A 12,196-nucleotide genomic window follows, 5' to 3' on the forward strand; every position below is an offset into this window, starting at 1 on the left:
TAGTATTTCGGGTGCGATCATACCAGCACTAATGCACCGGATCCCATCAGAACTCCGCAGTTAAGCGTGCTTGGGCGAGAGTAGTACTAGGATGGGTGACCCCCTGGGAAGTCCTCGTGTTGCACCCCCTTTTTCGTTGTCCGTTTGCGTTTTTTTAGATTTTACGTGCGGTTTTTTTTTTGTTTTATTTTTCTTTCTCGCTATTTCTATGCTCGGGTGGCCTCCGTTTCATGGTTCATGGTCTTCGTATTTTTGGAACGGAACCGATCGGTCACGTGGGTCCCACGCCTCGCGTACGAAAACAAAGGAGGTTCTGCGTCTTTTAAGACATACAAGCAATAAGCATGGATAGTATTTTGGGTGCGATCATACCAGCACTAATGCACTGAATCCCATCAGAACTCCGCAGTTAAGCGTGCTTGGGCGAGAGTAGTACTAGGATGGGTGACCCCCTGGGAAGTCCTCGTGTTGCACCCCCCTTTTTCGTTGTCCGTTTGCGTTTTTTTAGATTTTACGTGCGGTTTTTTTTTGTTTTTTTTTCTTTCTTGCTATTTCTATGCTCGGGTGGCCTCCATTTCATGGTTCATGGTCTTCGTATTTTTGGAACGGAGCCGATCGGTCAGGTGGGTCCCACGCCTCGCGTACGAAAACAAAGGAGGTTCTGCGTCTTTTAAGACATACAAGCAATAAGCATGGATAGTATTGCGGGTGCGATCATACCAGCACTAATGCACCGGATCCCATCAGAACTCCGCAGTTAAGCGTGCTTGGGCGAGAGTAGTACTAGGATGGGTGACCCCCTGGGAAGTCCTCGTGTTGCACCCCCCTTTTTCGTTGTCCGTTTGCGTTTTTTTAGATTTTACGTGCGGTTTTTTTTTGTTTTTTTTTTCTTGCTATTTCTATGCTCGGGTGGCCTCCGTTTCATGGTTCATGGTCTTCGTATTTTTGGAACGGAGCCGATCGGTCACGTGGGTCCCACGCCTCGCGTACGAAAACAAAGGAGGTTCTGTGTCTTTTAAGACATACAAGCAATAAGCATGGACAGTATTTCGTGTGCGATCATACCAGCACTAATGCACCGGATCCCATCAGAACTCCGCAGTTAAGCGTGCTTGGGCGAGAGTAGTACTAGGATGGGTGACCCCATGGGAAGTCCTCGTGTTGCACCCCCTTTTTCGTTGTCTGTTTGCGTTTTTTTAGATTTTACGTGCGGTTTTTTTTTGTTTTTTTTTCTTTCTTGCTATTTCTATGCTCGGGTGGCCTCCGCTTCATGGTTGATGGTCTTCGTATTTTTGGAACGGAGCTGATCGGTCACGTGGGTCCCACGCCTCGCGTACGAAAACAAAGGAGTTTCTGCGTCTTTTAAGACATACAAGCAATAAGGATGGATAGTATTTTGGGTGCGATCATACCAGCACTAATGCACCGAATCCCATCAGAACTCCGCAGTTAAGCGTGCTTGGGCGAGAGTAGTACTAGGATGGGTGACCCCCTGGGAAGTCCTCGTGTTGCACCCCCCTTTTTCGTTGTCCGTTTGCGTTTTTTTAGATTTTACGTGCGGTTTTTTTTTGTTTTTTTTTCTTTCTTGCTATTTCTATGCTCGGGTGGCCTCCGTTTCATGGTTCATGGTCTTCGTATTTTTGGAACGGAGCCGATCGGTCACGTGGGTCCCACGCCTCGCGTACGAAAACAAAGGAGGTTCTGCGTCTTTTAAGACATACAAGCAATAAGCATGGATAGTATTTCGGGTGCGATCATACCAGCACTAATGCACCGGATCCCATCAGAACTCCGCAGTTAAGCGTGCTTGGGCGAGAGTAGTACTAGGATGGGTGACCCCCTGGGAAGTCCTCGAGTTGCACCCCCCTTTTTCGTTGTCCGTTTGCGTTTTTTTAGATTTTACGTGCGTTTTTTTTTTTGTTTTTTTTTCTTTCTTGCTATTTCTATGCTCGGGTGGCCTCCGTTTCCTGGTTCATGGTCTTCGTATTTTTGGAACGGAGCCGATCGGTCACGTGGGTCCCACGCCTCGCGTACGAAAACAAAGGAGGTTCTCCGTCTTTTTAGACATACAAGCAATAAGCATGGATAATATTTCGGGTGCGATCATACCAGCACTAATGCACCGGATCCCATCAGAACTCCGCAGTTAAGCGTGCTTGGGCGAGAGTAGTACTAGGATGGGTGACCCCCTGGGAAGTCCTCGTGTTGCACCCCCCTTTTTCGTTGTCCGTTTGCGTTTTTTTATATTTTACGTGCGGTTTTTTTTTTGTTTTTTTTTTCTTTCTTGCTATTTCTATGCTCGGGTGGCCTCCGTTTCATGGTTCATGGTCTTCGTATTTTTGGAACGGAACCGATCGGTCACGTGGGTCCCACGCCTCGCGTACGAAAACAAAGGAGGTTCTGCGTCTTTTAAGACATACAAGCAATAAGCATGGATAGTATTTTGGGTGCGATCATACCAGCACTAATGCACCGAATCCCATCAGAACTCCGTAGTTAAGCGTGCTTGGGCGAGAGTAGTACTAGGATGGGTGACCCCCTGGGAAGTCCTCGTGTTGCACCCCCCTTTTTCGTTGTCCGTTTGCGTTTTTTTAGATTTTACGTGCGGTTTTTTTTTGTTTTTTTTTCTTTCTTGCTATTTCTATGCTCGGGTGGCCTCCATTTCATGGTTCATGGTCTTCGTATTTTTGGAACGGAGCCGATCGGTCACGTGGGTCCCACGCCTCGCGTACGAAAACAAAGGAGGTTCTGCGTCTTTTAAGACATACAAGCAATAAGCATGGATAGTATTTCGGGTGCGATCATACCAGCACTAATGCACCGGATCCCATCAGAACTCCGCAGTTAAGCGTGCTTGGGCGAGGGTAGTACTAGGATGGGTGACCCCCTGGGAAGTCCTCGTGTTGCACCCCCCTTTTTCGTTGTCCATTTGCGTTTTTTTAGATTTTACGTGCGGTTTTTTTTTGTTTTTTTTTTCTTGCTATTTCTATGCTCGGGTGGCCTCCGTTTCATGGTTCATGGTCTTCGTATTTTTGGAACGGAGCCGATCGGTCACGTGGGTCCCACGCCTCGCGTACGAAAACAAAGGAGGTTCTGTGTCTTTTAAAACATACAAGCAATAAGCATGGACAGTATTTCGGGTGCGATCATACCAGCACTAATGCACCGGATCCCATCAGAACTCCGCAGTTAAGCGTGCTTGGGCGAGAGTAGTACTAGGATGGGTGACCCCATGGGAAGTCCTCGTGTTGCACCCCCTTTTTCGTTGTCCGTTTGCGTTTTTTTAGATTTTACGTGCGGTTTTTTTTTGTTTTTTTTTCTTTCTTGCTATTTCTATGCTCGGGTGGCCTCCGCTTCATGGTTGATGGTCTTCGTATTTTTGGAACGGAGCTGATCGGTCACGTGGGTCCCACGCCTCGCGTACGAAAACAAAGGAGTTTCTGCGTCTTTTAAGACATACAAGCAATAAGCATGGATAGTATTTTGGGTGCGATCATACCAGCACTAATGCACCGAATCCCATCAGAACTCCGCAGTTAAGCGTGCTTGGGCGAGAGTAGTACTAGGATGGGTGACCCCCTGGGAAGTCCTCGTGTTGCACCCCCCTTTTTCGTTGTCCGTTCGCGTTTTTTTAGATTTTACGTGCGGTTTTTTTTTGTTTTTTTTTCTTTCTTGCTATTTCTATGCTCGGGTGGCCTCCGTTTCATGGTTCATGGTCTTCGTATTTTTGGAACGGAGCCGATCGGTCACGTGGGTCCCACGCCTCGCGTACGAAAACAAAGGAGGTTCTGCGTCTTTTAAGACATACAAGCAATAAGCATGGATAGTATTTCGGGTGCGATCATACCAGCACTAATGCACCGGATCCCATCAGAACTCCGCAGTTAAGCGTGCTTGGGCGAGAGTAGTACTAGGATGGGTGACCCCCTGGGAAGTCCTCGTGTTGCACCCCCCTTTTTCGTTGTCCGTTTGCGTTTTTTTAGATTTTACGTGCGGTTTTTTTTTTCTTTCTTGCTATTTCTATGCTCGGGTGGCCTCCGTTTCATGGTTCATGGTCTTCGTATTTTTGGAACGGAGCCGATCGGTCACGTGGGTCCCACGCCTCGCGTACGAAAACAAAGGAGGTTCTCCGTCTTTTAAGACATACAAGCAATAAGCATGGATAGTATTTCGGGTGCGATCATACCAGCACTAATGCACCGGATCCCATCAGAACTCCGCAGTTAAGCGTGCTTGGGCGAGAGTAGTACTAGGATGGGTGACCCCCTGGGAAGTCCTCGTGTTGCACCCCCCTTTTTCGTTGTCCGTTTGCGTTTTTTTAGATTTTACGTGCGGTTTTTTTTTTGTTTTTTTTCTTTCTTGCTATTTCTATGCTCGGGTGGCCTCCGTTTCATGGTTCATGGTCTTCGTATTTTTGGAACGGAACCGATCGGTCACGTGGGTCCCACGCCTCGCGTACGAAAACAAAGGAGGTTCTGCGTCTTTTAAGACATACAAGCAATAAGCATGGATAGTATTTCGGGTGCGATCATACCAGCACTAATGCACCGGATCCCATCAGAACTCCGCAGGTAAGCGTGCTTGGGTGAGAGTAGAACTAGGATGGGTGACCCCCTGGGAAGTCCTCGTGTTGCACCCCCCTTTTTCGTTGTCTGTTTGCGTTTTTTTAGATTTTACGTGCGGTTGTTTTTTGTTTTTTTTCTTTCTTGCTATTTCTATGCTCGGGTGGTCTCCGCTTCATGGTTGATGGTTTTCGTATTTTTGGAACGGAGCCGATCGGTCACGTGGGTTCCACGCCTCGCGTACGAAAACAAAGGAGGTTCTGCGTCTTTTAAGACATACAAGCAATAAGCATGGATAGTATTTCGGGTGCGATCATACCAGCACTAATGCACCGGATCCCATCAGAACTTCGCAGTTAAGCGTGCTTGGGCGAGAGTAGTACTAGGATGGGTGACCCCCTGGGAAGTCCTCGTGTTGCACCCCCTTTTTTCGTTGTCCGTTTGCGTTTTTTTAGATTTTACGTGCGGTTTTTTTTTTGTTTTTTTTCTTTCTTGCTATTTCTATGCTCGGGTGGCCTCCGTTTCATGGTTCATGGTCTTCGTATTTTTGGAACGGAGCCGATCGGTCACGTGGGTCCCACGCCTCGCGTACGAAAACAAAGGAGGTTCTGCGTCTTTTAAGACATACAAGCAATAAGCATGGATAGTATTTCGGGTGCGATCATACCAGCACTAATGCACCGGATCCCATCAGAACTCCGCAGTTAAGCGTGCTTGGGCGAGAGTAGTACTAGGATGGGTGACCCCCTGGGAAGTCCTCGTGTTTCACCCCCCTTTTTCGTTGTCCGTTTGCGTTTTTTTAAATTTTACGTGCGGTTTTTTTTTGTTTTTTTTTTCTTTCTTGCTATTTCTATGCTCGGGTGGCCTCCGCTTCATGGTTCATGGTCTTCGTATTTTTGGAACGGAGCCGATCGGTCACGTGGGTCCCACGCCTCGCGTACGAAAACAAAGGAGGTTCTGCGTCTTTTAAGACATACAAGCAATAAGCATGGATAGTATTTCGGGTGCGATCATACCAGCACTAATGCACCGGATCCTATCAGAACTCCGCAGTTAAGCGTGCTTGGGCGAGAGTAGTACTAGGATGAGTGACCCCCTGGGAAGTCCTCGTGTTGCACCCCCCTTTTTCGTTGTCCGTTTGCGTTTTTTTAGATTTTACGTGCGGTTTTTTTTTGTTTTTTTTTCTTTCTTGCTATTTCTATGCTCGGGTGGCCTCCGCTTCATGGTTGATGGTTTTCGTATTTTTGGAACGGAGCCGATCGGTCACGTGGGTCCCACGCCTCGCGTACGAAAACAAAGGAGGTTCTCCGTCTTTTAAGACATACAAGCAATAAGCATGGATAGTATTTCGGGTGCGATCATACCAGCACTAATGCACCGGATCCCATCAGAACTCCGCAGTTAAGCGTGCTTGGGCGAGAGTAGTACTAGGATGGGTGACCCCCTGGGAAGTCCTCGTGTTGCACCCCCTTTTTCGTTGTCCGTTTGCGTTTTTTTAGATTTTACGTGCGGTTTTTTTTTGTTTTTTTTTTCTTTCTTGCGATTTCTATGCTCGGGTGGCCTCCGCTTCATTGTTGATGGTCTTCGTATTTTTGGAACGGAGCTGATCGGTCACGTGGGTCCCACGCCTCGCGTACGAAAACAAAGGAGTTTCTGCGTCTTTTAAGACATACAAGCAATAAGCATGGATAGTATTTTGGGTGCGATCATACCAGCACTAATGCACCGAATCCCATCAGAACTCCGCAGTTAAGCGTGCTTGGGCGAGAGTAGTACTAGGATGGGTGACCCCCTGGGAAGTCCTCGTGTTGCACCCCCCTTTTTCGTTGTCCGTTTGCGTTTTTTTAGATTTTACGTGCGGTTTTTTTTTTGTTTTTTTTTTCTTTCTTGCTATTTCTATGCTCGGGTGGCCTCCGTTTCATGGTTCATGGTCTTCGTATTTTTGGAACGGAGCCGATCGGTCACGTGGGTCCCACGCCTCGCGTACGAAAACAAAGGAGGTTCTCCGTCTTTTAAGACATACAAGCAATAAGCATGGATAGTATTTCGGGTGCGATCATACCAGCACTAATGCACCGGATCCCATCAGAACTCCGCAGTTAAGCGTGCTTGGGCGAGAGTAGTACTAGGATGGGTGACCCCTTGGGAAGTCCTCGTGTTGCACCCCCCTTTTTCGTTGTCCGTTTGCGTTTTTTTAGATTTTACGTGCGGTTTTTTTTTTGTTTTTTTTTTCTTTCTTGCTATTTCTATGCTCGGGTGGCCTCCGTTTCATGGTTCATGGTCTTCGTATTTTTGGAACGGAACAGATCGGTCACGTGGGTCCCACGCCTCGCGTACGAAAACAAAGGAGGTTCTGCGTCTTTTAAGACATACAAGCAATAAGCATGGATAGTATTTCGGGTGCGATCATACCAGCACTAATGCACCGGATCCCATCAGAACTCCGCAGTTAAGCGTGCTTGGGCGAGAGTAGTACTAGGATGGGTGACCCCCTGGGAAGTCCTCGTGTTGCACCCCCCTTTTTCGTTGTCCGTTTGCGTTTTTTTAGATTTTACGTGCGGTTTTTTTTTGTTTTTTTTTTCTTTCTTGCTATTTCTATGCTCGGGTGGCCTCCGCTTCATGGTTCATGGTCTTCGTATTTTTGGAACGGAGCCGATCGGTCACGTGGGTCCCACGCCTCGCGTACGAAAACAAAGGAGGTTCTGCGTCTTTTAAGACATACAAGCAATAAGCATGGATAGTATTTCGGGTGCGATCATACCAGCACTAATGCACCGGATCCTATCAGAACTCCGCAGTTAAGTGTGCTTGGGCGAGAGTAGTACTAGGATGGGTGACCCCCTGGGAAGTCCTCGTGTTGCACCCCCCTTTTTCGTTGTCCGTTTGCGTTTTTTTAGATTTTACGTGCGGTTTTTTTTTGTTTTTTTTTTCTTTCTTGCTATTTCTATGCTCGGGTGGCCTCCGCTTCATGGTTGATGGTTGTCGTATTTTTGGAACGGAGCCGATCGGTCACGTGGGTCCCACGCCTCGCGTACGAAAACAAAGGAGTTTCTGCGTCTTTTAAGACATACAAGCAATAACCATGGATAGTATTTTGGGTGCGATCATACCAGCACTAATGCACCGAATCCCATCAGAACTCCGCAGTTAAGCGTGCTTGGGCGAGAGTAGTACTAGGATGGGTGACCCCCTGGGAAGTCCTCGTGTTGCACCCCCCTTTTTCGTTGTCCGTTTGCGTTTTTTTAGATTTTACGTGCGGTTTTTTTTTTCTTTTTTTTTCTTTCTTGCTATTTCTATGCCCGGGTGACCTCCGTTTCATGGTTCATGGTCTTCGTATTTTTGGAACGGAGCCGATCGGTCACGTGGGTCCCACGCCTCGCGTACGAAAACAAAGGAGGTTCTGCGTCTTTTAAGACATACAAGCAATAAGCATGGATAGTATTTCGGGTGCGATCATACCAGCACTAATGCACCGGATCCTATCAGAACTCCGCAGTTAAGCGTACTTGGGCGAGAGTAGTACTAGGATGGGTGACCCCCTGGGAAGTCCTCGTGTTGCACCCCCCTTTTTCGTTGTCCGTTTGCGTTTTTTTAGATTTTACGTGCGGTTTTTTTTTGTTTTTTTTTCTTTCTTGCTATTTCTATGCTCGGGTGGCCTCCGCTTCATGGTTGATGGTTTTCGTATTTTTGGAACGGAGCCGATCGGTCACGTGGGTCCCACGCCTCGCGTACGAAAACAAAGGAGGTTCTCCGTCTTTTAAGACATACAAGCAATAAGCATGGATAGTATTTCGGGTGCGATCATACCAGCACTAATGCACCGGATCCCATATGAACTCCGCAGTTAAGCGTGCTTGGGCGAGAGTAGTACTAGGATGGGTGACCCCCTGGGAAGTCCTCGTGTTGCACCCCCCTTTTTCGTTGTCCGTTTGCGTTTTTTTAGATTTTACGTGCGGTTTTTTTTTTGTTTTTTTTTTCTTTCTTGCTATTTCTATGCTCGGGTGGCCTCCGTTTCATGGTTCATGGTCTTCGTATTTTTGGAACGGAGCCGATCGGTCACGTGGGTCCCACGCCTCGCGTACGAAAACAAAGGAGGTTCTCCGTCTTTTAAGACATACAAGCAATAAGCATGGATAGTATTTCGGGTGCGATCATACCAGCACTAATGCACCGGATCACATCAGAACTCCGCAGTTAAGCATGCTTGGGCGAGAGTAGTACTAGGATGGGTGACCCCCTGGGAAGTCCTCGTGTTGCACCCCCCTTTTTCGTTGTCCGTTTGCGTTTTTTTAGATTTTACGTGCGGTTTTTTTTTGTTTTTTTTTTCTTTCTTGCTATTTCTATGCTCGGGTGCCCTCCGTTTCATGGTTCATGGTCTTCGTATTTTTGGAACGGAACCGATCGGTCACGTAGGTCCCACGCCTCGCGTACGAAAACAAAGGAGTTTCTGCGTCTTTTAAGACATACAAGCAATAAGCATGGATAGTATTTTGGGTGCGATCATACCAGCACTAATGCACCGAATCCCATCAGAACTCCGCAGTTAAGCGTGCTTGGGCGAGAGTAGTACTAGGATGGGTGACCCCCTGGGAAGTCCTCGTGTTGCACCCCCCTTTTTCGTTGTCCGTTTGCGTTTTTTTAGATTTTACGTGCGGTTTTTTTTTTGTTTTTTTTTCTTTCTTGCTATTTCTATGCTCGGGTGGCCTCCGTTTCATGGTTCATGGTCTTCGTATTTTTGGAACAGAGCCGATCGGTCACGTGGGTCCCACGCCTCGCGTACGAAAACAAAGGAGGTTCTGCGTCTTTTAAGACATACAAGCAATAAGCATGGATAGTATTTCGGGTGCGATCATACCAGCACTAATGCACCGGATCCTATCAGAACTCCGCAGTTAAGCGTACTTGGGCGAGAGTAGTACTAGGATGGGTGACCCCCTGGGAAGTCCTCGTGTTGCACCCCCCTTTTTCGTTGTCCGTTTGCGTTTTTTTAGATTTTACGTGCGGTTTTTTTTTTTGTTTTTTTTTTCTTTCTTGCTATTTCTATGCTCGGGTGGCCTCCGCTTCATGGTTGATGGTTTTCGTATTTTTGGAACGGAGCCGATCGGTCATGTGGGTTCCACGCCTCGCGTACGAAAACAAAGGAGGTTCTGCGTCTTTTAAGACATACAAGCAATAAGCATGGATAGTATTTCGGGTGCGATCATACCAGCACTAATGCACCGGATCCCATCAGAACTTCGCAGTTAAGCGTGCTTGGGCGAGAGTAGTACTAGGATGGGTGACCCCCTGGGAAGTCCTCGTGTTGCACCCCCTTTTTTCGTTGTCCGTTTGCGTTTTTTTAGATTTTACGTGCGGTTTTTTTTTTTGTTTTTTTTCTTTCTTGCTATTTCTATGCTCGGGTGGCCTCCGTTTCATGGTTCATGGTCTTCGTATTTTTGGAACGGAGCCGATCGGTCACGTGGGTCCCACGCCTCGCGTACGAAAACAAAGGAGGTTCTGCGTCTTTTAAGACATACAAGCAATAAGCATGGATAGTATTTCGGGTGCGATCATACCAGCACTAATGCACCGGAACCCATCAGAACTCCGCAGTTAAGCGTGCTTGGGCGAGAGTAGTACTAGGATGGGTGACCCCCTGGGAAGTCCTCGTGTTGCACCCCCCTTTTTCGTTGTCTGTTTGCGTTTTTTTAGATTTTACGTGCGGTTTTTTTTTTGTTTTTTTTTCTTTCTTGCTATTTCTATGCTCGGGTGGCCTCCGCTTCATGGTTGATGGTTTTCGTATTTTTGGAACGGAGCCGATCGGTCACGTGGGTTCCACGCCTCGCGTACGAAAACAAAGGAGGTTCTGCGTCTTTTAAGACATACAAGCAATAAGCATGGATAGTATTTCAGGTGCGATCATACCAGCACTAATGCACCGGATCCCATCAGAACTTCGCAGTTAAGCGTGCTTGGGCGAGAGTAGTACTAGGATGGGTGACCCCCTGGGAAGTCCTCGTGTTGCACCCCCTTTTTTCGTTGTCCGTTTGCGTTTTTTTAGATTTTACGTGCGGTTTTTTTTTTGTTTTTTTTCTTTCTTGCTATTTCTATGCTCGGGTGGCCTCCGTTTCATGGTTCATGGTCTTCGTATTTTTGGAACAGAGCCGATCGGTCACGTGGGTCCCACGCCTCGCGTACGAAAACAAAGGAGGTTCTGCGTCTTTTAAGACATACAAGCAATAAGCATGGATAGTATTTCGGGTGCGATCATACCAGCACTAATGCACCGGATCCTATCAGAACTCCGCAGTTAAGCGTACTTGGGCGAGAGTAGTACTAGGATGGGTGACCCCCTGGGAAGTCCTCGTGTTGCACCCCCCTTTTTCGTTGTCCGTTTGCGTTTTTTTAGATTTTACGTGCGGTTTTTTTTTTGTTTTTTTTTTCTTTCTTGCTATTTCTATGCTCGGGTGGCCTCCGTTTCATGGTTCATGGTCTTCGTATTTTTGGAACGGAACAGATCGGTCACGTGGGTCCCACGCCTCGCGTACGAAAACAAAGGAGGTTCTGCGTCTTTTAAGACATACAAGCAATAAGCATGGATAGTATTTCGGGTGCGATCATACCAGCACTAATGCACCGGATCCCATCAGAACTCCGCAGTTAAGCGTGCTTGGGCGAGAGTAGTACTAGGATGGGTGACCCCCTGGGAAGTCCTCGTGTTGCACCCCCCTTTTTCGTTGTCCGTTTGCGTTTTTTTAGATTTTACGTGCGGTTTTTTTTTGTTTTTTTTTTCTTTCTTGCTATTTCTATGCTCGGGTGGCCTCCGCTTCATGGTTCATGGTCTTCGTATTTTTGGAACGGAGCCGATCGGTCACGTGGGTCCCACGCCTCGCGTACGAAAACAAAGGAGGTTCTGCGTCTTTTAAGACATACAAGCAATAAGCATGGATAGTATTTCGGGTGCGATCATACCAGCACTAATGCACCGGATCCTATCAGAACTCCGCAGTTAAGTGTGCTTGGGCGAGAGTAGTACTAGGATGGGTGACCCCCTGGGAAGTCCTCGTGTTGCACCCCCCTTTTTCGTTGTCCGTTTGCGTTTTTTTAGATTTTACGTGCGGTTTTTTTTTGTTTTTTTTTCTTTCTTGCTATTTCTATGCTCGGGTGGCCTCCGCTTCATGGTTGATGGTTGTCGTATTTTTGGAACGGAGCCGATCGGTCACGTGGGTCCCACGCCTCGCGTACGAAAACAAAGGAGTTTCTGCGTCTTTTAAGACATACAAGCAATAAGCATGGATAGTATTTTGGGTGCGATCATACCAGCACTAATGCACCGAATCCCATCAGAACTCCGCAGTTAAGCGTGCTTGGGCGAGAGTAGTACTAGGATGGGTGACCCCCTGGGAAGTCCTCGTGTTGCACCCCCCTTTTTCGTTGTCCGTTTGCGTTTTTTTAGATTTTACGTGCGGTTTTTTTTTTCTTTTTTTTTCTTTCTTGCTATTTCTATGCCCGGGTGACCTCCGTTTCATGGTTCATGGTCTTCGTATTTTTGGAACGGAGCCGATCGGTCACGTGGGTCCCACGCCTCGCGTACGAAAACAAAGGAGGTTCTGCGTCTTTTAAGACATACAAGCAATAAGCATGGATAGTATTTC

At 47.3% G+C, this 12,196-nt stretch overlaps 35 non-coding genes across 35 annotated transcripts; all 35 read left to right on the top strand.

Moving 5' to 3' along the window:
* The first annotated feature begins 9 nt into the window (after positions 1-9).
* Positions 10-128, top strand: LOC145146921 (5S ribosomal RNA). The gene has a single exon (XR_013727843.1). It is a non-coding gene; the product is annotated as a 5S ribosomal RNA (ribosomal RNA).
* A 230-nt stretch (positions 129-358) lies between these two features.
* Positions 359-477, top strand: LOC145146240 (5S ribosomal RNA). Its single transcript, XR_013727186.1, has one exon. It is a non-coding gene; the product is annotated as a 5S ribosomal RNA (ribosomal RNA).
* A 229-nt stretch (positions 478-706) lies between these two features.
* Positions 707-825, top strand: LOC145146932 (5S ribosomal RNA). The gene has a single exon (XR_013727854.1). It is a non-coding gene; the product is annotated as a 5S ribosomal RNA (ribosomal RNA).
* A 226-nt stretch (positions 826-1,051) lies between these two features.
* Positions 1,052-1,170, top strand: LOC145155190 (5S ribosomal RNA). The gene has a single exon (XR_013735643.1). It is a non-coding gene; the product is annotated as a 5S ribosomal RNA (ribosomal RNA).
* A 228-nt stretch (positions 1,171-1,398) lies between these two features.
* Positions 1,399-1,517, top strand: LOC145143943 (5S ribosomal RNA). Its single transcript, XR_013724969.1, has one exon. It is a non-coding gene; the product is annotated as a 5S ribosomal RNA (ribosomal RNA).
* Positions 1,518-1,746: 229 nt separating this feature from the next.
* Positions 1,747-1,865, top strand: LOC145155489 (5S ribosomal RNA). Its single transcript, XR_013735926.1, has one exon. It is a non-coding gene; the product is annotated as a 5S ribosomal RNA (ribosomal RNA).
* Positions 1,866-2,095: 230 nt separating this feature from the next.
* LOC145146945 (5S ribosomal RNA) lies at positions 2,096-2,214 on the top strand. The gene has a single exon (XR_013727865.1). It is a non-coding gene; the product is annotated as a 5S ribosomal RNA (ribosomal RNA).
* A 231-nt stretch (positions 2,215-2,445) lies between these two features.
* Positions 2,446-2,564, top strand: LOC145144136 (5S ribosomal RNA). The gene has a single exon (XR_013725153.1). It is a non-coding gene; the product is annotated as a 5S ribosomal RNA (ribosomal RNA).
* A 229-nt stretch (positions 2,565-2,793) lies between these two features.
* On the top strand, positions 2,794-2,912 carry LOC145154368 (5S ribosomal RNA). Its single transcript, XR_013734843.1, has one exon. It is a non-coding gene; the product is annotated as a 5S ribosomal RNA (ribosomal RNA).
* Positions 2,913-3,138: 226 nt separating this feature from the next.
* Positions 3,139-3,257, top strand: LOC145153061 (5S ribosomal RNA). The gene has a single exon (XR_013733589.1). It is a non-coding gene; the product is annotated as a 5S ribosomal RNA (ribosomal RNA).
* Positions 3,258-3,485: 228 nt separating this feature from the next.
* Positions 3,486-3,604, top strand: LOC145143944 (5S ribosomal RNA). Its single transcript, XR_013724970.1, has one exon. It is a non-coding gene; the product is annotated as a 5S ribosomal RNA (ribosomal RNA).
* A 229-nt stretch (positions 3,605-3,833) lies between these two features.
* Positions 3,834-3,952, top strand: LOC145146956 (5S ribosomal RNA). The gene has a single exon (XR_013727876.1). It is a non-coding gene; the product is annotated as a 5S ribosomal RNA (ribosomal RNA).
* A 220-nt stretch (positions 3,953-4,172) lies between these two features.
* LOC145146967 (5S ribosomal RNA) lies at positions 4,173-4,291 on the top strand. The gene has a single exon (XR_013727887.1). It is a non-coding gene; the product is annotated as a 5S ribosomal RNA (ribosomal RNA).
* Positions 4,292-4,520: 229 nt separating this feature from the next.
* LOC145149576 (5S ribosomal RNA) lies at positions 4,521-4,639 on the top strand. The gene has a single exon (XR_013730432.1). It is a non-coding gene; the product is annotated as a 5S ribosomal RNA (ribosomal RNA).
* Positions 4,640-4,867: 228 nt separating this feature from the next.
* LOC145156023 (5S ribosomal RNA) lies at positions 4,868-4,986 on the top strand. The gene has a single exon (XR_013736449.1). It is a non-coding gene; the product is annotated as a 5S ribosomal RNA (ribosomal RNA).
* A 229-nt stretch (positions 4,987-5,215) lies between these two features.
* Positions 5,216-5,334, top strand: LOC145144103 (5S ribosomal RNA). Its single transcript, XR_013725121.1, has one exon. It is a non-coding gene; the product is annotated as a 5S ribosomal RNA (ribosomal RNA).
* A 230-nt stretch (positions 5,335-5,564) lies between these two features.
* Positions 5,565-5,683, top strand: LOC145147405 (5S ribosomal RNA). The gene has a single exon (XR_013728310.1). It is a non-coding gene; the product is annotated as a 5S ribosomal RNA (ribosomal RNA).
* Positions 5,684-5,912: 229 nt separating this feature from the next.
* Positions 5,913-6,031, top strand: LOC145146979 (5S ribosomal RNA). Its single transcript, XR_013727898.1, has one exon. It is a non-coding gene; the product is annotated as a 5S ribosomal RNA (ribosomal RNA).
* A 229-nt stretch (positions 6,032-6,260) lies between these two features.
* On the top strand, positions 6,261-6,379 carry LOC145143946 (5S ribosomal RNA). The gene has a single exon (XR_013724972.1). It is a non-coding gene; the product is annotated as a 5S ribosomal RNA (ribosomal RNA).
* A 231-nt stretch (positions 6,380-6,610) lies between these two features.
* Positions 6,611-6,729, top strand: LOC145153452 (5S ribosomal RNA). The gene has a single exon (XR_013733960.1). It is a non-coding gene; the product is annotated as a 5S ribosomal RNA (ribosomal RNA).
* A 231-nt stretch (positions 6,730-6,960) lies between these two features.
* Positions 6,961-7,079, top strand: LOC145146990 (5S ribosomal RNA). The gene has a single exon (XR_013727909.1). It is a non-coding gene; the product is annotated as a 5S ribosomal RNA (ribosomal RNA).
* Positions 7,080-7,309: 230 nt separating this feature from the next.
* On the top strand, positions 7,310-7,428 carry LOC145144415 (5S ribosomal RNA). Its single transcript, XR_013725423.1, has one exon. It is a non-coding gene; the product is annotated as a 5S ribosomal RNA (ribosomal RNA).
* Positions 7,429-7,658: 230 nt separating this feature from the next.
* On the top strand, positions 7,659-7,777 carry LOC145143947 (5S ribosomal RNA). Its single transcript, XR_013724973.1, has one exon. It is a non-coding gene; the product is annotated as a 5S ribosomal RNA (ribosomal RNA).
* A 230-nt stretch (positions 7,778-8,007) lies between these two features.
* On the top strand, positions 8,008-8,126 carry LOC145146513 (5S ribosomal RNA). Its single transcript, XR_013727455.1, has one exon. It is a non-coding gene; the product is annotated as a 5S ribosomal RNA (ribosomal RNA).
* A 229-nt stretch (positions 8,127-8,355) lies between these two features.
* Positions 8,356-8,474, top strand: LOC145154671 (5S ribosomal RNA). Its single transcript, XR_013735134.1, has one exon. It is a non-coding gene; the product is annotated as a 5S ribosomal RNA (ribosomal RNA).
* Positions 8,475-8,705: 231 nt separating this feature from the next.
* Positions 8,706-8,824, top strand: LOC145145591 (5S ribosomal RNA). The gene has a single exon (XR_013726556.1). It is a non-coding gene; the product is annotated as a 5S ribosomal RNA (ribosomal RNA).
* Positions 8,825-9,054: 230 nt separating this feature from the next.
* On the top strand, positions 9,055-9,173 carry LOC145143948 (5S ribosomal RNA). Its single transcript, XR_013724974.1, has one exon. It is a non-coding gene; the product is annotated as a 5S ribosomal RNA (ribosomal RNA).
* A 230-nt stretch (positions 9,174-9,403) lies between these two features.
* Positions 9,404-9,522, top strand: LOC145146514 (5S ribosomal RNA). The gene has a single exon (XR_013727456.1). It is a non-coding gene; the product is annotated as a 5S ribosomal RNA (ribosomal RNA).
* Positions 9,523-9,754: 232 nt separating this feature from the next.
* Positions 9,755-9,873, top strand: LOC145156024 (5S ribosomal RNA). The gene has a single exon (XR_013736450.1). It is a non-coding gene; the product is annotated as a 5S ribosomal RNA (ribosomal RNA).
* A 230-nt stretch (positions 9,874-10,103) lies between these two features.
* LOC145155525 (5S ribosomal RNA) lies at positions 10,104-10,222 on the top strand. Its single transcript, XR_013735960.1, has one exon. It is a non-coding gene; the product is annotated as a 5S ribosomal RNA (ribosomal RNA).
* Positions 10,223-10,452: 230 nt separating this feature from the next.
* Positions 10,453-10,571, top strand: LOC145145115 (5S ribosomal RNA). The gene has a single exon (XR_013726105.1). It is a non-coding gene; the product is annotated as a 5S ribosomal RNA (ribosomal RNA).
* A 229-nt stretch (positions 10,572-10,800) lies between these two features.
* On the top strand, positions 10,801-10,919 carry LOC145146515 (5S ribosomal RNA). Its single transcript, XR_013727457.1, has one exon. It is a non-coding gene; the product is annotated as a 5S ribosomal RNA (ribosomal RNA).
* Positions 10,920-11,150: 231 nt separating this feature from the next.
* On the top strand, positions 11,151-11,269 carry LOC145147002 (5S ribosomal RNA). Its single transcript, XR_013727920.1, has one exon. It is a non-coding gene; the product is annotated as a 5S ribosomal RNA (ribosomal RNA).
* A 230-nt stretch (positions 11,270-11,499) lies between these two features.
* On the top strand, positions 11,500-11,618 carry LOC145144416 (5S ribosomal RNA). Its single transcript, XR_013725424.1, has one exon. It is a non-coding gene; the product is annotated as a 5S ribosomal RNA (ribosomal RNA).
* Positions 11,619-11,847: 229 nt separating this feature from the next.
* On the top strand, positions 11,848-11,966 carry LOC145143949 (5S ribosomal RNA). Its single transcript, XR_013724975.1, has one exon. It is a non-coding gene; the product is annotated as a 5S ribosomal RNA (ribosomal RNA).
* Positions 11,967-12,196: the final 230 nt, after the last annotated feature.

This window comes from Lactuca virosa, chromosome 1 (genome assembly GCF_052849685.1).
Source record: "Lactuca virosa cultivar CGN04683 chromosome 1, Lactuca_virosa_CGN04683_v6, whole genome shotgun sequence".
Taxonomy (NCBI): domain Eukaryota; kingdom Viridiplantae; phylum Streptophyta; class Magnoliopsida; order Asterales; family Asteraceae; genus Lactuca; species Lactuca virosa.